At 43.2% G+C, this 22,206-nt stretch overlaps 1 protein-coding gene and 2 long non-coding RNA genes across 3 annotated transcripts in view; 2 read left to right on the top strand and 1 right to left on the bottom strand.

Annotated features, from left to right (window-relative positions):
- The window catches only part of LOC6038971, a 116,161-nt gene that overhangs the window by 48,377 nt on the left and 45,578 nt on the right, over positions 1-22,206 (bottom strand). The gene's annotated exons all lie outside the window — the stretch shown is intronic.
- LOC119770562 lies at positions 637-1,790 on the top strand. Its single transcript, XR_005278892.1, has 3 exons — positions 637-881; positions 941-1,008; positions 1,073-1,790. It is a non-coding gene; the product is annotated as an uncharacterized LOC119770562 (long non-coding RNA).
- Positions 10,309-11,585, top strand: LOC119770563. Its single transcript, XR_005278893.1, has 3 exons — positions 10,309-10,430; positions 10,490-10,557; positions 10,622-11,585. It is a non-coding gene; the product is annotated as an uncharacterized LOC119770563 (long non-coding RNA).

The following is a 22,206-nucleotide window of genomic DNA, read 5'->3' as shown; positions in this document are numbered from 1 at the left end:
CCATATCTGTTTTAAAAATCAGTACCAAAATAAATATAGAAAATAGCAAAAAAAAAAAAAACAATAGGCACTTTTTTGAAGCAACTGTTTAGTTACTTAATTAGTTTCCAGTTTCCACTTTACAAGGAACTCCTGCCCATTTGTTACCCTTCACCACATGCATAGACGGCAGCTAGCTGTTGCTGTTGTTGTTGCGGTAAACCTCCGTAATTAAGCTCCATTTTCCGTGTGCTGAATTAGTGTCGCATTAGATTGGAGTAATACAATGAACATAATTAGTACCGGAGGGGTCGTCTTCCATTTTGCCCAGAACTGGAACGTGACCAAAACTACTCTGATTGAGTCACGTTACATCAGTGTGCTACGGAGTCTTCAACTGTAACACTTTAGATACGTTAAAATTATTGCACAAAATATACTAGGTATAGAAGATTTATATACTTGTAAGATTTTTTATGAAACACCCTAACTGCTCGACTATTGTGTACCGGTTTAGATGTCAGATGGTTGCCTACCCGCAGGCGTATTTGGCTCTTGACTGTAAAGGCCAAAAGAAAGATATCCCTCAGTCCCTAACATCCACAAATGTAAAGCTTGCTAGACTTTTTTTGTACGACTTGCTCTCTTGAGTAAATGTTCTCATTTTACTCTCTCAGTAGCTTAACCAATCAGAAGTCCCGTTCTACGCAAGTCGCACATGATCGTATAAAATTGCGTTCATACAAAGACGAGGTTAACTTACATGTTGGTCCAAAAAGGGAAGCTCTTTCTTTCTGGTGGAGTACTTTGACCTGTGAACAAGTCATTTTTATAAAGTGGAGTGCAAATTAAAAAAAACGAGAACTTTGTTGAGAGTGCGCTCTTTCTCAACTTTTTTTGAAGTAAGCGCGATCGTTTTGTAATAAAAGTTATGCATTAATTTTGCTTTTGATTTATTTAGTTGATTTTGTCAAATGACAAGTGAAATTTGCTGCTGGAATTAAGAATATTTTGGAAACTTGGTATCAGGTAAGACTTTTTATGAGCATTTTGTGGTATAGTGAAAGCTAATTGCGGTTACTGCGTTGATTAGGTGCCCTAGTTAACGTGGGCAAGTTGTCTGGGCTGGAAGCCATTGTGAAGCCCATCGAAATTAGAGGTTAGGCACACCGCGTGCTCGGTCAGTGACGAAACTCGTCCGGAATCGTTCGGAATCGTCGCTAGCGTCAGGATTCGTTTGGGATCATCCTGTTTCGCTGAGGGTTAAAGCCAGCAGCAAGCCAGGGTTGTGCTATTTACCGGTTGCGGACGCAGCCATTGTGATCTAGTACTTCGGTACGCTAGTGGCGCACACGTCACTTCCAGTGGGTTGTCAGCGGCACCGCTTTACGTCAACACAAAGCCGTACCGCACCGACGAAGTCGGGACGCAAACCTCGTTTAAGCCAAGACGTGCGACACCGAGCCCGTTACACCGCTCGGAAAACTCCACCGACGCCCGGGGACGCCTTTACCCCGATGATCTGTCCACGCACGAGGGCCCATTGACCACTGCCAGGATTCTGGCCATCCCAAAACCCGTTACAAACCTTGAGCACAAACCCTAGGCCGCCCTCCGAGAAGTCTGCACGTGGATGTAAGCAGCCCGCCGCATGAGACACGTGCGTCAAGAGGTGCGTGAAACCGATCGAGCCAACCGAACGAGACAACGAACGTGCGCAGCTACGTGGGATCGCCGTGGGACATCCGGTAGGACCGACGAACAACTATAAGGTCAGATCTATCTTTTTGCATTATATAAACGCCCCTGTTCCCTGAAAAACACCAAGATTAATCCCTAGAGTAGCTTGCTAGCTTAAGTCGATTCTTTGCGCGTCGCGCCAAACAGTCAGACCCCGCAGAGTCAGGTGTGACGTCACAAAATCTAGGCCAGATTGCAATAAAGGGAATTGCCTGTGTCCAAATCTGAATTGCGAACTCTTCTGAATTGAAATTTCGCCGAATAAAATACTCTTTGACAAATTCAATAAATTTAATTTGTTGTTCGCGTACGAATTTTGACTTTTTACTATATTTATCGACTTCGAGAAAAGTTGTCATCCTAAATTAGTCTTTGGGGTCGTATTTAGTCGGAAGTTAGAATTTCCGCTCTTGGACTAAAGTTCAGTTAACCAAAGTCTCAATCCCTATTCCTAGTTTTGCTGCTTCTTTGCCTTTACAGTTAGATTCCGTACAGTCTGGTCATCTCGGTACACTTGGTTGGTCGAATTGGTGTTTCTGATTCTGATAATCTGTTGGCCTGCCCTGAGAAGGGTTGTCTCAAACCGGGTAAATTTAATCGGAGTTAACGGTCCTTTCATTTGGAGAGGTGGCGCTTAAGCCGTTTTACTTGAGGAACAGAACGGAACGTTACATTTTGGCGCCCAACGTGGGGCCCGAAAGACAGATTTTTGGGTGGAATTTTCTGAAAAGTTAGTTACAATAGTCTCAATCACTGAATCGACTCTTGAACCTGGTTTGTTGAGAAGTTATAAGTTGGGCTTATTTTAAGATTTGGGAAAATTAGTTAAGTTTAGTTGGTCTGGAAGTTGGGTTGATTACAGTGGATTACAAGAATCGTTCAGTGACTTTTCTCTTACAGTTTGGTACAAGTTATAACATTATTTCCTTATTATACTCTTGGGTAATTGAGATCTTTGGTTTCGGATTTGGGTTTACTTAAAATAATAGTCATTAGGAGCTGTCTTATTAGTCTAGTAAGTACTTAACTTCAGTCAATCTTTATTATTTACTTTTGTCGTCTCACGTATAATTGACCTCACGCTCGCAAGATGGAGCAGTATTATCAGATTAACGCGAACGACCTGTACGAAGACGAAATTAGTTACGAACTAGCGCTGCGCCATTTGCCCGTGAACGTGTCATTGCCTACGCGCATGAGGAACCTCCGTCAAGCTTTGCGCGAACCGGAAACCGAAAAGGTACAACTCATTGAAGGCTATTCGTTGGAGGAGGATTACACGATCGTGCCGCAGAATCTGCAGGAGATTGTACACCGGATGGAAAATAACCAGCCAAAAGGTTGCTGGTCCCGACTGGTTCATTATCACAAACGGGTTCGGCGCTATGTGGCAGGAGATCGACGCACACTGGATAACCAGGAGCTGTTGTTGGACTTAATCAACCGACTCGCGATAAAATACTTCAAGGTCGACATGAATCAGTTCGTCCCGCAAACGGACCTCTTTCTGGTGGTCAAATCACCACACGGAGTTAAAATTCCTTTTCGCCAGTTGCCAGATTCAGATTTGAACCCGAATGTCAGGACTAATGTCGAGGCGGTACCGGTACTTCCAAGCACTTCGACAGCGGACCTTGTTGTACCTGAAGTAACGAGTGCCGAAGACGAAGGCGCTTGGGGGGGTACTACAGCTACAACGACATCGGTTTTGGTGTCGTCCTGCGGTGATGGATCGACCTCGATGTCGCCACTGCGAGTGTCGCCGACGACGTCCTCCGCCCCGCCTGTGACATCGATCAATACTGGAGCCATCCCGAAACGTCCGTCGCTGGACAAGGTGTACGAACAACTCAAGGTGTTTTTGGAGAACCCTATGGCAACATCTCCGTCGATCGATAGCGCGGATTTGTCGGTTCTGTTTCAGACCCCGGAGTTCCGCAGTGCGTTCGTACAAGCTATGAATTCGGTGAAGCCCACCATGACCCGCGAAGATTCACGATCCAGCGTTGTTAGCTCGTTCACCGCGATGAATACGTCGACCCCAACCGTGTCCGCTACTGCTACCCGTCCAACTCCGTTGTTGCAGTCTACCCAGCCTACGACGACCGTTCCAGAGGGAGCTAGAAGACAATTGGATATGAGTAAGTTTGTTCATATTGACGAAATCCAAGGTTACATAAAAGCGTGCGTTAACTCGATTATTCATAACGGACCCAGGTGCCCTGAAGATCATCAGCAGTCGATTGACGGTTTGGTGGAACAGATTACGAACGTCGGCATACATGATTCGGAAGTGACCAACATTTCCCGAGGTGTTGGCGCCGTGCCTCAGACAGTGCCGTTCCAGATCAACTTGGACCCGCCATTCCAGCTGCCTACAGCGATCCAGGGGGGTTCGACTCAAACAACGTTACCTGGGATGGTGGACTCTTCACGAATCTTGCCAAACTTCAATCGTCCTGTTGTAACCGAAGCTCAGCCGGTACCAAGATCTGACGTCGGGTTTCAACAGCAAGAATCCCGAGGAAATGGATTGCTCTTGGACAGCCAAAACTTGCAACTCCCGCCAAATCCAGCAGATCAGTTCTGGGACCCGCCCGTTCCGGGACCTTCGGATCCCAACGCTGGTCATGGACGACCCAATGAATTCCCGCCGATGTTGCAGGGCGGTTCGCAAGGATATGGACGTCAACGTCTACCTCATCAAACGTGCAACATTATCGAGAAATGGCCGAAGTTTTCTGGTGATGCGAGCCCGTATCCTGTGGCGGATTTTTTGAGACAGATTGCTTGTATGAGCAGGTCGTACAAGGTATCGACTGCCGAGTTGAGAGTTCACGCGCACTTGCTGTTCAAGGACGATGCTTATACCTGGTTTATGGCGTACGACTACAAGCTCGACACATGGGAGACGCTGGTAGCGTATTTGAGGATGCGCTATGATAATCCAAATAGGGACAAGTTCATCCGCGACGAGATGAGACTCCGGAAGCAGAAGCCGAACGAAAAGTTCAGCGCATATCTCACCGACATGGAGTCGATGGCCAGTAGGATGGTTCACCCCATGAGTCAGGCAGAGTTGTACAACCTTGTGACCGAAAACATGAAAATGTCCTACAAACGTCGATTGTTATTGGTGAGAGTGGAGTCACTTACGCATCTTTCCCAATTATGTTTTCAGTTTGACGCACTCGAGGGAACCTTGAACAATCCGCGGCAAGGAAAACCCGGGTAAATCAAATCGCGGTCGACGAAGAACCGTACGACGAGGATGACGAAGTGGATGACCCCGAGGTGTTGGTGGTTCAGCCGAAACCTGCTCGGCCTAATCGTTCTACGTTGGAACCGGTTCCTGCTCCGCGGCGTCGAGCTGAAGAAGCTTGTTGGAACTGTCGTCAACTCGGACATATGTGGAGGGACTGTTCCCAGAAGAAACGGTTCTTCTGCCACATCTGCGGTCAGGAGGACACGGTCGCTTCACAGTGCCCGAAGCGGCACAACTTGTTTGGTTCAAAAAACGAGTAGAGTTAGGTGACGAAGGGAACCGATCACCTACTAACGACAACCCAAGCGTTCCCAACAACAATTATCGCCCGTTTAGCCAGAACTACAACATTTCGACTACGTTTAAACGTTGTCCTCATCTACAAGTCCAGATCCTCGGGGAAAAGATTGAAGGTTTAGCAGACACGGGTGCTGGAATCTCGATCATCAGTTCTCTAGAGTTGATCGATAAACTTGGGTTGAAAATTCAAAACTGCAACCTCCGAATAAAGACCGCTGACAGTACGGAGTATTCGTGTTTGGGGTACGTGAATGTCCCGTACACTTATGAATCAAAGACTTGCGTAATCCCTACGATCGTCGTCCCGGAAGTGTCCAAGACGTTGATTCTCGGTGTTGACTTCCTGGAAGCTTTCAAATTCCGGTTGATGATTCCACCAGGACACTCCGATGGGCCAAGAGAGTCTTCATCTAGTGACGAACCCGGACCTGTCGAAATGGTCTTCGCAGAGGACTTCTACTCCGAGGATGACCAACGAGTGTGTTTTCAGATCGTTCCAGTGGAAACGGAACTTAAAGTAGAACCACCGGACATCGATGAAAGTCTGGAGATGCCAACAATCGAGATCCCCGAAGATCACCTTAGCCAAGCTTCCGACATCGAGACTGAACATTCGCTGACCAGTTCCGAACGGCAAGAGTTGTTTGAAGCGGTCAAACTACTTCCGGCGACGGCTGAAGGTCAACTTGGACGCACAGACATACTGCAACACGCCATAGAACTTCTGCCGGGAACACAACCGCGGAAAATGCCCAGTTACCGTTGGTCTCCAACGGTGGAGAAAGTGATCGATGACGAGGTTGATCGTATGCTACGGTTAGGGGTTATCGAAGAATGCTCTGGGCCTGTGGACTTCTTGAATCCGCTTCTTCCCATCAAGAAGGCGAACGGCAAGTGGAGGATCTGTTTAGATTCGAGACGATTAAATTCGTGTACCAAGCGAGACGATTTTCCATTCCCGAATATGCTTGGTATACTTCAGCGTATTCGCAAGTCCCGGTATTTCACAGTGATAGACTTGTCCGAATCGTATTACCAGGTGGGTCTGGCCCCGGAGGCCAAGGATAAGACCGCGTTCCGCACGAACAAGGGACTCTTTCGTTTGTAGTCATGCCATTTGGTCTCACCAACGCTCCCGCCTCCATGGCCCGACTAATGAGCAAAGTTCTGGGACACGATTTGGAGCCATTTGTTTACGTGTACCTGGACGACATAATCATCACGTCAGATTCTTTTGAACAACATTGTGAGCTCATTGGTGGCGTAGCTGAGCGGTTAAGGAAAGCGGGACTAACCATCAACGTGCAGAAATCCAAGTTTTGCCAACGTCAAATCCGTTACTTGGGTTACGTTCTGTCTGAGCAAGGTTTATCGATGGACGTGTCGAAGATCCAGCCGATTCTTGATTATCCGCAGCCCCAGTCGGTCAAGGACATTCGGCGATTACTTGGGCTAGCTGGATTTTACCAGAAATTTATTCGGAATTATTCTGAAATCACGACACCCATCACTAATTTGCTAAAAAAGGATCGCCACAAGTTCAGTTGGAACGAAGAGGCGGGACAAGCTTTTCGGAAGCTAAAGAACGCTTTGGTTTCCGCTCCAATACTCGCCAATCCGGATTTCGAGAAGCCATTCATCATCGAGACGGACAGTTCCGACTTGGCTATTGGCGCAGTCCTCGTCCAAATCCAAGATGGCGATCGACGGACAATTGCTTACTTTTCTAAGAAGTTGTCGAGTACCCAAAGACGTTACAGCGCTACCGAACGTGAGTGCTTGGCGGTACTCCTTGCAATTGAGAATTTTAAGCATTTTGTGGAAGGAAGCCAATTCGTTGTGCAAACCGATGCCATGAGTTTGACGTTCCTGCGTACGATGAGTATTGAGTCGAAGTCCCCCAGGATAGCCCGCTGGGCATTGAAGTTGTCCAAGTACGAGATCACCCTACAGTACAAAAGGGTTCCGAAAACGTACCTGCGGATGCACTTTCCCGTATCGTTTCCGTTGTCGATGTTGACCTGCCCGATCCGTACGTTGATGGCTTGAAGAAGCAGGTTGAGCATCATCCGGATCGGTACTCGGACTTCAAGATCGTCGATGGAAAGGTGTTCAAGTACATCACCAATTCTGCGGAAGCTGAAGATCCCGGATTTCGCTGGAAGCTTGTAGTCCCGATGAAAGATCGTCATCCAACCATCCAGAAGGTCCACGAAGAGGCTCACCTTGGCTACTGGAAGACTCTCTGCAAGATCCGTGAAAGATTCTACTGGCCCCGGATGTCCAGTGATGTGAAACGGTTCTGCTACGCGTGCCAAGTCTGTAAAGAATCGAAAACACCGAATATCAACGTCCGTCCAGTCTGTGGGAAGCCTAAGATGTGCTCGCGCCCGTGGGAGATGATCTCGCTAGACTTCCTGGGACCGTATCCGCGGTCGAAGAAGGGCAACGTTTGGATATTGGTCGTTTGCGATTTCTTTTCAAAGTTTGTAATTGTCCAATGCATGAGAAGCGCGACTGCTCCAGCTGTCTGCCAGTTTCTGGAGAACATGGTGTTTACGTTGTTTGGTGCGGCTTCGGTGTGCATCTCCGATAACGCTCAAGTCTTTCGATCGGAACTTTTCCGAAAGTTGCTGGCAAAATACGGAGTACAGCAATGGAATCTCGCAGTTTACCATCCCGGACCGAACCCATCCGAACGCGTGAATCGCGTTATCGTCACAGCGATTCGATGCGCACTCAACGACAGGAAGAATCACAAGGACTGGGATGAGTCGGTCCACTCGATCGTCATGGCGATTCGAACCAGCATTCATGATAGTATTGGTTTCACCCCGTACTTTGTGAACTTTGGTAGGAACATGATCAGCGACGGTCGCGAGTATGAGCACTTGAGAAATCTAGAAAGTACAGACCAGCCCGAGCCACTGAAGAGGAGCGCGGACATGGAGAAGCTGTTTGAAGTAGTGCGACAAAATCTGGCCAAAGCGTACCAGAAATACTCTCATCCGTACAACCTGCGCGCGAACCGGCGTCACGAGTTCGAGGTTGGCCAACTGGTCTACAAGAAGAACGTGCATTTATCTGACAAGGCGAAGGATTTTGTTGGCAAGTTCGGTAACAAGTTCTCACCTGCCCGAGTACAGGAGAAGTTAGGGACAAACACTTATGTCCTGGAGGACATGAATGGCAAGAGGATCCCCGGGACGTATCACGGGTCGTTCCTTAAGAAAGCGTAGGTCGAATAAATGAGTGAGCGATAAACTTTTAGCTATGACTGCACTTTACTGCCGGAAGTGCATAAACTATGAATCAGCCTAACAAAACACTAGGGTGGTGCTACGGCATAAGCGATCTGAGATGTCTTTAAGTTTCCTCAATCGTGAATCAACTTTGATAGTTGATTAATGAGAAAGCTATGACTTTGAGAAGTGGGTGGGTCTCAAATACACCACGAAAATCACTAGGATTTCATGAAAAAAAGACTCATTGCGAGGTGTTCCATTCATAAATTTGGGCAACTTTTAGTTTGCCAAACGAAAGCTAAGCTATGTAGAAGTTCATGGAGAGCTTTGACTCGAAATACACTGTTTCCACTGCGTGTGATGCTTTCTTGAGTGAAACGGTCGTTGGCAGAGATTTAAACACAATTATTACCGATTACAATCCTCCAACGCACCGAAGTAACCAGTTTTTAACATGTTTTGCTTGTAAATGTTATGCTGTGCTGGTGATGTAACCTAAAAATAAAAAAATCGTTCAGTATGTCGTTTTCGTTGGAAATGTGGAGAACTGTTTTCAAATTCCCGTACCCGATTCATTTTTCCTAATTTGATCTAATTTCAGTTAATTACACTTACTTACCCCTTATTTTTGCCGTAGCACACCTTTTAGATCCAAAATAGCTTCAATAGTCCGATAAATTAAAGAACACAAACGTTCTACAAGGAACTTTTTAATATTTCGAATCCATCCGAAACCAAAAGTAAATATTTTCTCATCAACAAAGTTTGACAGTTTCGAATCTGACAGTTCTCTCGTTTTCTTGTGTTGGTGAATCTAGTACTCCCTTTGTAGGGCTGTGCAGTATTTGGCCTGTAGTTTGTGATACTCGAATGAAGTCAAGTTAGAATGTTGGTTAGGAATGGAAATCAGGTGTTGGAAAGTAAAGATAAACTAGTTGGTTGGTTACAGGTAAGGCTAATGTGGAAACAGAAAGTTTATGAAGTTCTTGAATCTTTTGGGTTTTGGTTAGGAATAAATATTATCAGATATGTCTGAAAAAACTTCAGTTAGCTTAAAGGTAAAAAAAAACTATTCAAATCTTTTTGGAGTCAAATAAGTATAAGTTCAGTTAGTTATAAGAACATGTGGTTCCAAACATTTTTGGAGTAATTTTAGGCAACTTCGGTTGTGAATTTAGTGTAGGTCATTTGGGCAAGTGATTCAAGAAACTTCTGAACGTTTAGGAGTGTGGAATGAATGAGTATTTGGGATAGTAAGTTGGTAAAGATGGTTTAGAATGATTATAAGTCGGTAAAAACTTTGTTTAATATTAATCTGTTCCTTAATTTTTATTATAAATTCGTTTAATTTGAAGTTAGCCACACTTGAAATCATTTGAGTGGAAAAGAAAACTGGATAATCCCTCAAAATAAAAATTTTGAAAATTTTCCAAATTTTCAAAATTTTGCTGTTAGTATTGGCGAATGTAAGATTTTTATGAAACACCCTAACTGCTCGACTATTGTGTACCGGTTTAGATGTCAGATGGTTGCCTACCCGCAGGCGTATTTGGCTCTTGACTGTAAAGGCCAAAAGAAAGATATCCCTCAGTCCCTAACATCCACAAATGTAAAGCTTGCTAGACTTTTTTGTACGACTTGCTCTCTTGAGTAAATGTTCTCATTTTACTCTCTCAGTAGCTTAACCAATCAGAAGTCCCGTTCTACGCAAGTCGCACATGATCGTATAAAATTGCGTTCATACAAAGACGAGGTTAACTTACATGTTGGTCCAAAAGGGAAGCTCTTTCTTTCTGGTGGAGTACTTTGACCTGTGAACAAGTCATTTTTATAAAGTGGAGTGCAAATTAAAAAAAACGAGAACTTTGTTGAGAGTGCGCTCTTTCTCAACTTTTTTTGAAGTAAGCGCGATCGTTTTGTAATAAAAGTTATGCATTAATTTTGCTTTTGATTTATTTAGTTGATTTTGTCAAATGACAAGTGAAATTTGCTGCTGGAATTAAGAATATTTTGGAAACTTGGTATCAGGTAAGACTTTTTATGAGCATTTTGTGGTATAGTGAAAGCTAATTGCGGTTACTGCGTTGATTAGGTGCCCTAGTTAACGTGGGCAAGTTGTCTGGGCTGGAAGCCATTGTGAAGCCCATCGAAATTAGAGGTTAGGCACACCGCGTGCTCGGTCAGTGACGAAACTCGTCCGGAATCGTTCGGAATCGTCGCTAGCGTCAGGATTCGTTTGGGATCATCCTGTTTCGCTGAGGGTTAAAGCCAGCAGCAAGCCAGGGTTGTGCTATTTACCGGTTGCGGACGCAGCCATTGTGATCTAGTACTTCGGTACGCTAGTGGCGCACACGTCACTTCCAGTGGGTTGTCAGCGGCACCGCTTTACGTCAACACAAAGCCGTACCGCACCGACGAAGTCGGGACGCAAACCTCGTTTAAGCCAAGACGTGCGACACCGAGCCCGTTACACCGCTCGGAAAACTCCACCGACGCCCGGGGACGCCTTTACCCCGATGATCTGTCCACGCACGAGGGCCCATTGACCACTGCCAGGATTCTGGCCATCCCAAAAACCCGTTACAAACCTTGAGCACAAACCCTAGGCCGCCCTCCGAGAAGTCTGCACGTGGATGTAAGCAGCCCGCCGCATGAGACACGTGCGTCAAGAGGTGCGTGAAACCGATCGAGCCAACCGAACGAGACAACGAACGTGCGCAGCTACGTGGGATCGCCGTGGGACATCCGGTAGGACCGACGAACAACTATAAGGTCAGATCTATCTTTTTGCATTATATAAACGCCCCTGTTCCCCTGAAAAACACCAAGATTAATCCCTAGAGTAGCTTGCTAGCTTAAGTCGATTCTTTGCGCGTCGCGCCAAACAGTCAGACCCCGCAGAGTCAGGTGTGACGTCACAAAATCTAGGCCAGATTGCAATAAAGGGAATTGCCTGTGTCCAAATCTGAATTGCGAACTCTTCTGAATTGAAATTTCGCCGAATAAAATACTCTTTGACAAATTCAATAAATTTAATTTGTTGTTCGCGTACGAATTTTGACTTTTACTATATTTATCGACTTCGAGAAAAGTTGTCATCCTAAATTAGTCTTTGGGGTCGTATTTAGTCGGAAGTTAGAATTTCCGCTCTTGGACTAAAGTTCAGTTAACCCAAGTCTCAATCCCTATTCCTAGTTTTGCTGCTTCTTTGCCTTTACAGTTAGATTCCGTACAGTCTGGTCATCTCGGTACACTTGGTTGGTCGAATTGGTGTTTCTGATTCTGATAATCTGTTGGCCTGCCCTGAGAAGGGTTGTCTCAAACCGGGTAAATTTAATCGGAGTTAACGGTCCTTTCATTTGGAGAGGTGGCGCTTAAGCCGTTTTACTTGAGGAACAGAACGGAACGTTACATACTGATCAATTTCAATTCCAAAGTATCCAGTTAAACTGATGATTATAAAGATTCCGATATCGTTGAAAGATTCTGCAATATACATTAACAAAGTTTAATGGTTGACAACGTAACGTATACTTCATCGTTGATAATGTTGTTTTGCGCAAAAGTTTCAGATAGGGGAAGGTGGGGCAAGACGACCATATGGGGCAAGAGGAACAATCGCTCGTACGGCCGTAATTTTTACAATTTTGATTATTTCCAGTATGAGGAATTGTTGCTAGCAGTGCAATTAACTAATTCTACTACCACGTAACCGCCAAAACGACGTAAACGCCACGGAGCATAAGATTTAATGAAGTTTTTTAAAAACCTTTGTTTTCTTATAATATTTGGAAAGTACAAAATAAGGCTTACGGTTCGTTTTAAGGCTCATTTTATCAAAATCCTATTTTGCCTAGATCAGTAGTGTTCCAACCAATGATTTGCACCTATTAGAAAGTATGATTTAACTTTTGGTTTTTTTTGTTGAGAGCTTTTAGAAATCTTGTTCAGGTGGGGCAAGTGTACCATATGGATTTTTAGTATGGAAAAATACGAATTTCTGCAACAACATATTTTATTGAGAAATAAATACAAAAAAGTTCTTAAAAACTGATAAACAATTGTTTAAAAAAAAGTTCCTACAAAATAAAGTGATACTATGAAAATTTACTATTTATCATCTAAGCAATAATTTGTTTTCGTAAAAACGATCAAATTTTTAGTAAAATATTATTATTAAACCTAAAAGTGAAAAAAACGTTTTAAATACATTCTAATCTGATGTTTCAAAGTGATAGCAGTTCACTTGTTAGCAAATTAACATGTTGTTTCATGCATCGATCCTCTTGCCCCAACGGGTTGTTCGTCTTGCCCCACTAGTTGAGTAGAACGTACGGAAAATCAGAAATTTTAAAATCAATTTTTAACATTGAAAAACAGGATTTTTTCAAAATTTGTTCTGTCAAAGTCTTAGTCAAGACCTGAAATAAGGTGATTATGAAAAAATCCGACAGATGTTTTAACGTTTTAATGGGGTTTAACGAGGATTTCCTTAGCTTGTTACACTTGCCCCACTTTCCCCTAAATCGTGCGTTTTAGTTTAAGGATGACACGTGTGTGTGTGTGTGTGTGTATGTGTGCCGTGCACGTGTCCCAAATGTTGTACGTCAGTGGTCTATCGCACGAACGAAAATTGTTGGTGCTTTACTTGTTCGTTCGTGGCAGTACTCGGTTTTGTCAAAAAGTGTCAGACTCAGTTCTGTGTGGTTTTCACAACTTCTCAACGAATTTACATTGGCGACTGAAGCGCAGTGCAACTAGTTTGGGCAGTCCAGGGAGAAATTAAAATTCTATGCATGAGTTTCATCCTTGATTTAAATGAGCAGTGATAAAGCTGCTAGTAACCATAATGAAGCGTTAAATTATGCAATATTTCAGCACACGAACAAACCAACTAGCAGCTGACACAAAATGGTCGCAAAAATGACGGTGGTCTGTGGGTTTGCATGCATCTGTTCTTTGCGTCTCATTGGGACTGAAATGTTGTTTGATATGTGCGGCTGCAGGGAGGAAATCATTTTACCATATCAGCTTGCGTTGTCATAAATTATGATAAGTATGTATGATCCACGCTAGAATTCCAACGGGATAATGCACAATCAAACTGACTTTTCTGAAAGTTTTTCTAAAACATTAAATCTCAATATCCAATTAATGTTCTAAAACAAGTTTTTTTTCAAATATTTTTGTGGTAACATCGTATTTAACATAGTTTTTGCCTTTCTCACTGAGGTAAGGCTATAATCCTGCTCTATATAGCCTTAGCCTTAGGTATATATAACATTGTAGTTTGGAGCACCCTGGAGCTCGGTACAGACCTTCAAAGTTTGTCATTTTTTCGAAAAATCGGCCCGGCAAAAAAGATATGCGTCGCACCTCGCGACGCCTGAGACGCTATTTGATTTTGCTGGGACCGATTTTTCGAAAAAATGCCAAACTTTGAAGGTCTGTACCGAGCTCCAGGATGCCCCAAACTTCAATGTTAAATATACCAAAAGATGCGCAAGGATCTGGCCTATACGCCAGTGATGTTTTTGGTAAACGCATTGGTGGCCAAAATGCCTCAAAAAGTGACATTTTTGAAAAAATCTTTTTTTACGGGTTAAATCCCATTTAAAATTGAAGGGCGGAGCGCCAGCTCCTGTTACGTCCAATCAAGCTCATATTTGGGATTTAGGCTCAGTATGCCCACCGGAACAAACCCCTGAACGCCCGCCAAAAAGTAATTTTTGTTACACTCTAGTGTAGACCCACCTTTATGGATACACATCGACTTAGAATCGAAAACTGAACAAATGTCTGTGTGTGTATGTATGAGTTATGGAACTTCCATGATCGAAGTGGTGGTTTTCTCAAAATTAATAACGCCAAAGCGTTGAGGTTGACTGTCCCAAACGCTCTGAATTTATTGTAATCGAAAAGTGCCACAGAGCCTCACACATGAGGTACAGAGGTTTTGCTTATTGAGCATTAATCGAGCTACTTGCTTTAATCACGGCGAGGTAAACGAAGTTTAGCTGGAAAACTATTGTCGGTTGTGCTGATGATGTTGGTGGCGTCGATCAATTATGCGGAACGCAATTTCCGTAACTTATGTATGTGACCAAAATTATTACTGAGTTTTCTCAGCACTGGCAGAACCGATTTTGATCAAACCGGTCGCATTCGACTTGGTTTAGGGTCCCATACATTGCTATTGAATTGTTTGAAGTTTCGGCAAGTAGTTAAAAAGTTATGTATACAAATTTGTTTTCACATATATCCCGATCTCACTGATATTTATGTACTTTTTTGAAGTCGGATCTCACTTAAATGTATGTAAACTATGTTGGGATCCATCATCCAACCCATCGCTGGTTAAGTTATAGATAGACCTTTCCAGCGAGTCAAAAACTTTGAAGATCTGGCAACCTTGTCTCGAGTTGTTATCACTTAAGCGATGTTTTGTACTTTTTTTTATTCCGGATCTAACAAAATAGATGATATTTTTGTCCAAACCCATCATATCACCCATTGTTGGATAAGAATGAGGAAGGCTTTAACCACACAAGTGGATTTAGCTTGTTTTTTTTTTTTTAAACATGCTCCTGATTTGAAGTCAAACACTCTGAAGGAGAAACAACATTTCATAAAGATGCGTTTGCGAGCCAGCACTGCCATCGAGACAGATTGTCTTGGGTAGCGTTCGAAAGCGCGGAAAATGATACGTGGTAAGCTGGGAAGACAGTACAAAATTTGCTCCCTCACAACGCGATGTTTCTACCAAAGTACACAGAAAAAAAATGATGGTAATATTCATCAGGAAATGGTGACAGATTTTGTGGCAAAAAAATGATTAATTTTACCCCAGAAAATGATGAATTTCATCAGTTTTTGATGAATATTCATGAGGTTCACATTTTTACACATTTTTTATGTAATAATACTAAAAAAGAGGTAATATTCAACCTACCAAATTTTTAACATTCCAAAATTCAACATTTTGTTTTCTGTGTAGCGTAAAAACAACACTGTTGGGATTGGTTGATTTTGCAAACTAGGTCAAACATTTTCCGTAGTATACCGCAGAGTAGTTGTGTTGGCGATACAGTTTCCGGTGCATTCCTTCAGTTATGACTTGTTATGAAAAACTTACACTTGGGTGTGGTTCGATTCTTATTAATTATTTGACCGATTCGTTGTTTTCCTTAAAAAGAAAGTTTGTTTTGCGTTTCGACGGTAACGACCTATATGAAGGTGAAACTCCCCAATGTTTTAACAAATTTGATAGATAATTGATTTTCGAACATGGACATCATGTAAGTTATTTTAACCATTAGTGGACCCCCTAGTAGAGCCGAAGCACATTTTTTACAAATTTTCAATGTTTTAAGCACTTTTTAATAACCCTTTTTACAAAACAATGAAAACTGATGTCTTTTGAACAATTTTGACTATTTGTTTCATCATTTTATTTGTTTTTGAGCAGAAAAATAGCCATTTAAGAAAAAAAGTTTTTTTTACCTGTTATGGATCCCCTTTTCCTATAGTGGACCCGGGTCCATAATCCGATTGTGGACTCGGGTCCACTATAGGCAAACTGTTATTTTTATACCAAATTTAACCGATATTTGATGTTTCGATGCATGGTGTAGGTCTTATGATAGATATAATGAATAAAAGATAGATTTTGCTCACTTTTCATCATAAACAAATCTGTTTTGTTAACAAATTTGGCTTTAAACAACAAAAAACCCTAACAGACATTTAATCACATTTATTAGCATTAGCAATAAAGGTCGCACAATTCCGGATGGCTGCACAACGCTTATCTTGCTGTTTAACTGTAATTAAACGTATGATAGCACTAGACTCTCATCCGGTTACAATATTCCAACACGGGAGATACCATGTTTTCCTCTTTAGATGAGCGTGTAAAGTAAGGGATAAGATAAGATAAGGGGCTCCTGGCCGGTACCTTGCTAACCTCGGGGATTGGAAGGTATGTTAGTAAACATCTATCTAGAATGCGCAGAGATCTCTACGTCACCTAGTGGTATAGATGTTTGTAGGGAGGTTTTGGACTCAATGTTAGTAAATTGAACGTTTGTTTTTTTTAACACCACCACCACCACCACCACCACCAATACCATACCATCACCACAAAAAGTCATGCTAGATTTTAATACAAATACATTACAAAACGAACACAACAATAAAACCATCTTCCTGGCCCTGCTGCCCACACGATACTCAACAGACATTTAATCACATTTATTTCCGAAAAAGATCAGAGAAAACGTTTCCAAAATCACTGTAAACATAAAAATAATAAAAATAAGTAATTTTGATGCACATTTTTTCATATTAATTACATAAATGGTTGACCGAAACTAAACAATAGATTTGTTTACAGCAGGAGTGATCAAAGCATGGCCCGCGAGGTCATTTTTTGTGGCCCGCGGACCCATTTTGAATGATCATGTGAAAACCCCCGTTCACCACTTGTGAAGTGATTTTATACTTTTTGCCTTCCTCACCTTACTGAGGAAAGGCTTTAAAATCACTCGAAAAATGAACTTTTTAATTAGACCTCCTAGACCTACCGTCATTTATACATATCGACTCAAAATCAACAGCTGAGCAAATGTCTGTGTGTTTGGCTGTATGTAGACATGTATACCGAATCAATGTCGCTGGAATAACTCGTCACTGACTGAGCCGATTTTGACCGTATTGGCCTCCTTCGATTCGTCTTGGGGTCCCATAAGCCCCTATTGAAATTTACAAGATTTAGTAAAGCACATCAAAAGTTATGCTTAAAATACTGCTGCATATAAATTTCACAATTTGTAAAAAAGGGTGGGTTTTGTATGAAAACCTGTCATATTATATTGATCAGTAGTGCGGTGCCTGTGTGGACGCTCAGTCCTGTTTTTTCGTGTTATTTTCCGTCTCTTTTATGTCGCTGTTCGAGTGCATGGGGTGATTGGTCACTATAATTAAATAATGGCATCAGTAGTGCGGTGCCTGTGTGGACGCTCAGTCCTGTTTTTTCGTGTTATTTTCCGTCTCTTTTATGTCGCTGTTCGAGTGCATGGGGTGATTGGTCACTATAATTAAATAATGGCATCAGTAGTGCGGTGCCTGTGTGGACGCTCAGTCCTGTTTTTTCGTGTTATTTTCCGTCTCTTTTATGTCGCTGTTCGAGTGCATGGGGTGATTGGTCACTATAATTAAATAATGGCATCAGTAGTGCGGTGCCTGTGTGGACACGCAGTCCTGTTTTTTCGTGTTATTTTCCTGCTCTTTTATGTCGCTGTTCGAGTGCATGGGGTGATTGGTCATTATAATTAAATAATGGCATCAGTAGTGCGGTGCCTGTGTGGACGCTCAGTCCTGTTTTTTCGTGTTATTTTCCGTCTCTTTTATGTCGCTGTTCGAGTGCATGGGGTGATTGGTCATTATAATTAAATAATGGCATCAGTAGTGCGGTGCCTGTGTGGACGCGCAGTCCTGTTTTTTCGTGTTATTTTCCGTCTCTTTTATGTCGCTGTTCGAGTGCATGGGGTGATTGGTCACTATAATTAAATAATGGCATCAGTAGTGCGGTGCCTGTGTGGACACGCAGTCCTGTTTTTTCGTGTTATTTTCCGTCTCTTTTGTGTCGCTGTTCGAGTGCATGGGGTGATTGGTCATTATAATTAAATAATGGCATCAGTAGTGCGGTGCCTGTGTGGACGCGCAGTCCTGTTTTTTCGTGTTATTTTCCTGCTCTTTTATGTCGCTGTTCGAGTGCATGGGGTGATTGGTCATTATAATTAAATAATGGCATCAGTAGTGCGGTGCCTGTGTGGACGCGCAGTCCTGTTTTTTCGTGTTATTTTCCTGCTCTTTTATGTCGCTGTTCGAGTGCATGGGGTGATTGGTCACTATAATTAAATAATGGCATCAGTAGTGCGGTGCCTGTGTGGACGCGCAGTCCTGTTTTTTCGTGTTATTTTCCGTCTCTTTTATGTCGCTGTTCGAGTGCATGGGGTGATTGGTCACTATAATTAAATAATGGCATCAGTAGTGCGGTGCCTGTGTGGACACGCAGTCCTGTTTTTTCGTGTTATTTTCCTGCTCTTTTATGTCGCTGTTCGAGTGCATGGGGTGATTGGTCATTATAATTAAATAATGGCATCAGTAGTGCGGTGCCTGTGTGGACACGCAGTCCTGTTTTTTCGTGTTATTTTCCGTCTCTTTTGTGTCGCTGTTCGAGTGCATGGGGTGATTGGTCATTATAATTAAATAATGGCATCAGTAGTGCGGTGCCTGTGTGGACGCGCAGTCCTGTTTTTTCGTGTTATTTTCCTGCTCTTTTATGTCGCTGTTCGAGTGCATGGGGTGATTGGTCATTATAATTAAATAATGGCATCAGTAGTGCGGTGCCTGTGTGGACGCGCAGTCCTGTTTTTTTCGTGTTATTTTCCGTCTCTTTTATGTCGCTGTTCGAGTGCATGGGGTGATTGGTCACTATAATTAAATAATGGCATCAGTAGTGCGGTGCCTGTGTGGACGCGCAGTCCTGTTTTTTCGTGTTATTTTCCGTCTCTTTTATGTCGCTGTTCGAGTGCATGGGGTGATTGGTCACTATAATTAAATAATGGCATCAGTAGTGCGGTGCCTGTGTGGACACGCAGTCCTGTTTTTTCGTGTTATTTTCCTGCTCTTTTATGTCGCTGTTCGAGTGCATGGGGTGATTGGTCATTATAATTAAATAATGGCATCAGTAGTGCGGTGCCTGTGTGGACGCTCAGTCCTGTTTTTTCGTGTTATTTTCCGTCTCTTTTATGTCGCTGTTCGAGTGCATGGGGTGATTGGTCATTATAATTAAATAATGGCATCAGTAGTGCGGTGCCTGTGTGGACGCGCAGTCCTGTTTTTTCGTGTTATTTTCCGTCTCTTTTATGTCGCTGTTCGAGTGCATGGGGTGATTGGTCACTATAATTAAATAATGGCATCAGTAGTGCGGTGCCTGTGTGGACACGCAGTCCTGTTTTTTCGTGTTATTTTCCTGCTCTTTTATGTCGCTGTTCGAGTGCATGGGGTGATTGGTCATTATAATTAAATAATGGCATCAGTAGTGCGGTGCCTGTGTGGACACGCAGTCCTGTTTTTTCGTGTTATTTTCCGTCTCTTTTGTGTCGCTGTTCGAGTGCATGGGGTGATTGGTCATTATAATTAAATAATGGCATCAGTAGTGCGGTGCCTGTGTGGACGCGCAGTCCTGTTTTTTCGTGTTATTTTCCTGCTCTTTTATGTCGCTGTTCGAGTGCATGGGGTGATTGGTCATTATAATTAAATAATGGCATCAGTAGTGCGGTGCCTGTGTGGACGCGCAGTCCTGTTTTTTCGTGTTATTTTCCGTCTCTTTTATGTCGCTGTTCGAGTGCATGGGGTGATTGGTCATTATAATTAAATAATGGCATCAGTAGTGCGGTGCCTGTGTGGACGCGCAGTCCTGTTTTTTCGTGTTATTTTCCTGCTCTTTTATGTCGCTGTTCGAGTGCATGGGGTGATTGGTCACTATAATTAAATAATGGCATCAGTAGTGCGGTGCCTGTGTGGACGCGCAGTCCTGTTTTTTCGTGTTATTTTCCGTCTCTTTTATGTCGCTGTTCGAGTGCATGGGGTGATTGGTCACTATAATTAAATAATGGCATCAGTAGTGCGGTGCCTGTGTGGACACGCAGTCCTGTTTTTTCGTGTTATTTTCCGTCTCTTTTATGTCGCTGTTCGAGTGCATGGGGTGATTGGTCACTATAATTAAATAATGGCATCAGTAGTGCGGTGCCTGTGTGGACGCGCAGTCCTGTTTTTTCGTGTTATTTTCCGTCTCTTTTATGTCGCTGTTCGAGTGCATGGGGTGATTGGTCATTATAATTAAATAATGGCATCAGTAGTGCGGTGCCTGTGTGGACGCGCAGTCCTGTTTTTTCGTGTTATTTTCCTGCTCTTTTATGTCGCTGTTCGAGTGCATGGGGTGATTGGTCACTATAATTAAATAATGGCATCAGTAGTGCGGTGCCTGTGTGGACGCGCAGTCCTGTTTTTTCGTGTTATTTTCCGTCTCTTTTATGTCGCTGTTCGAGTGCATGGGGTGATTGGTCACTATAATTAAATAATGGCATCAGTAGTGCGGTGCCTGTGTGGACACGCAGTCCTGTTTTTTCGTGTTATTTTCCGTCTCTTTTATGTCGCTGTTCGAGTGCATGGGGTGATTGGTCACTATAATTAAATAATGGCATCAGTAGTGCGGTGCCTGTGTGGACGCTCAGTCCTGTTTTTCGTGTTATTTTCCGTCTCTTTTATGTCGCTGTTCGAGTGCATGGGGTGATTGGTCATTATAATTAAATAATGGCATCAGTAGTGCGGTGCCTGTGTGGACGCGCAGTCCTGTTTTTTCGTGTTATTTTCCGTCTCTTTTATGTCGCTGTTCGAGTGCATGGGGTGATTGGTCATTATAATTAAATAATGGCATCAGTAGTGCGGTGCCTGTGTGGACGCGCAGTCCTGTTTTTCGTGTTATTTTCCTGCTCTTTTATGTCGCTGTTCGAGTGCATGGGGTGATTGGTCACTATAATTAAATAATGGCATCAGTAGTGCGGTGCCTGTGTGGACACGCAGTCCTGTTTTTTCGTGTTATTTTCCGTCTCTTTTATGTCGCTGTTCGAGTGCATGGGGTGATTGGTCACTATAATTAAATAATGGCATCAGTAGTGCGGTGCCTGTGTGGACGCTCAGTCCTGTTTTTTCGTGTTATTTTCCGTCTCTTATGTCGCTGTTCGAGTGCATGGGGTGATTGGTCATTATAATTAAATAATGGCATCAGTAGTGCGGTGCCTGTGTGGACGCGCAGTCCTGTTTTTTCGTGTTATTTTCCGTCTCTTTTATGTCGCTGTTCGAGTGCATGGGGTGATTGGTCACTATAATTAAATAATGGCATCAGTAGTGCGGTGCCTGTGTGGACACGCAGTCCTGTTTTTTCGTGTTATTTTCCTGCTCTTTTATGTCGCTGTTCGAGTGCATGGGGTGATTGGTCATTATAATTAAATAATGGCATCAGTAGTGCGGTGCCTGTGTGGACACGCAGTCCTGTTTTTTCGTGTTATTTTCCGTCTCTTTGTGTCGCTGTTCGAGTGCATGGGGTGATTGGTCATTATAATTAAATAATGGCATCAGTAGTGCGGTGCCTGTGTGGACGCGCAGTCCTGTTTTTTCGTGTTATTTTCCTGCTCTTTTATGTCGCTGTTCGAGTGCATGGGGTGATTGGTCATTATAATTAAATAATGGCATCAGTAGTGCGGTGCCTGTGTGGACGCGCAGTCCTGTTTTTTCGTGTTATTTTCCGTCTCTTTTATGTCGCTGTTCGAGTGCATGGGGTGATTGGTCACTATAATTAAATAATGGCATCAGTAGTGCGGTGCCTGTGTGGACGCGCAGTCCTGTTTTTTCGTGTTATTTTCCTGCTCTTTTATGTCGCTGTTCGAGTGCATGGGGTGATTGGTCACTATAATTAAATAATGGCATCAGTAGTGCGGTGCCTGTGTGGACGCGCAGTCCTGTTTTTTCGTGTTATTTTCCGTCTCTTTTATGTCGCTGTTCGAGTGCATGGGGTGATTGGTCACTATAATTAAATAATGGCATCAGTAG

Source organism: Culex quinquefasciatus, chromosome 3 (assembly GCF_015732765.1).
Source record: "Culex quinquefasciatus strain JHB chromosome 3, VPISU_Cqui_1.0_pri_paternal, whole genome shotgun sequence".
NCBI classification, from domain to species: Eukaryota; Metazoa; Arthropoda; class Insecta; order Diptera; family Culicidae; genus Culex; species Culex quinquefasciatus.
The sequence above is the reverse complement of the archived record's forward strand: the minus strand, read 5'-3'. Positions and strand labels throughout refer to the sequence as shown.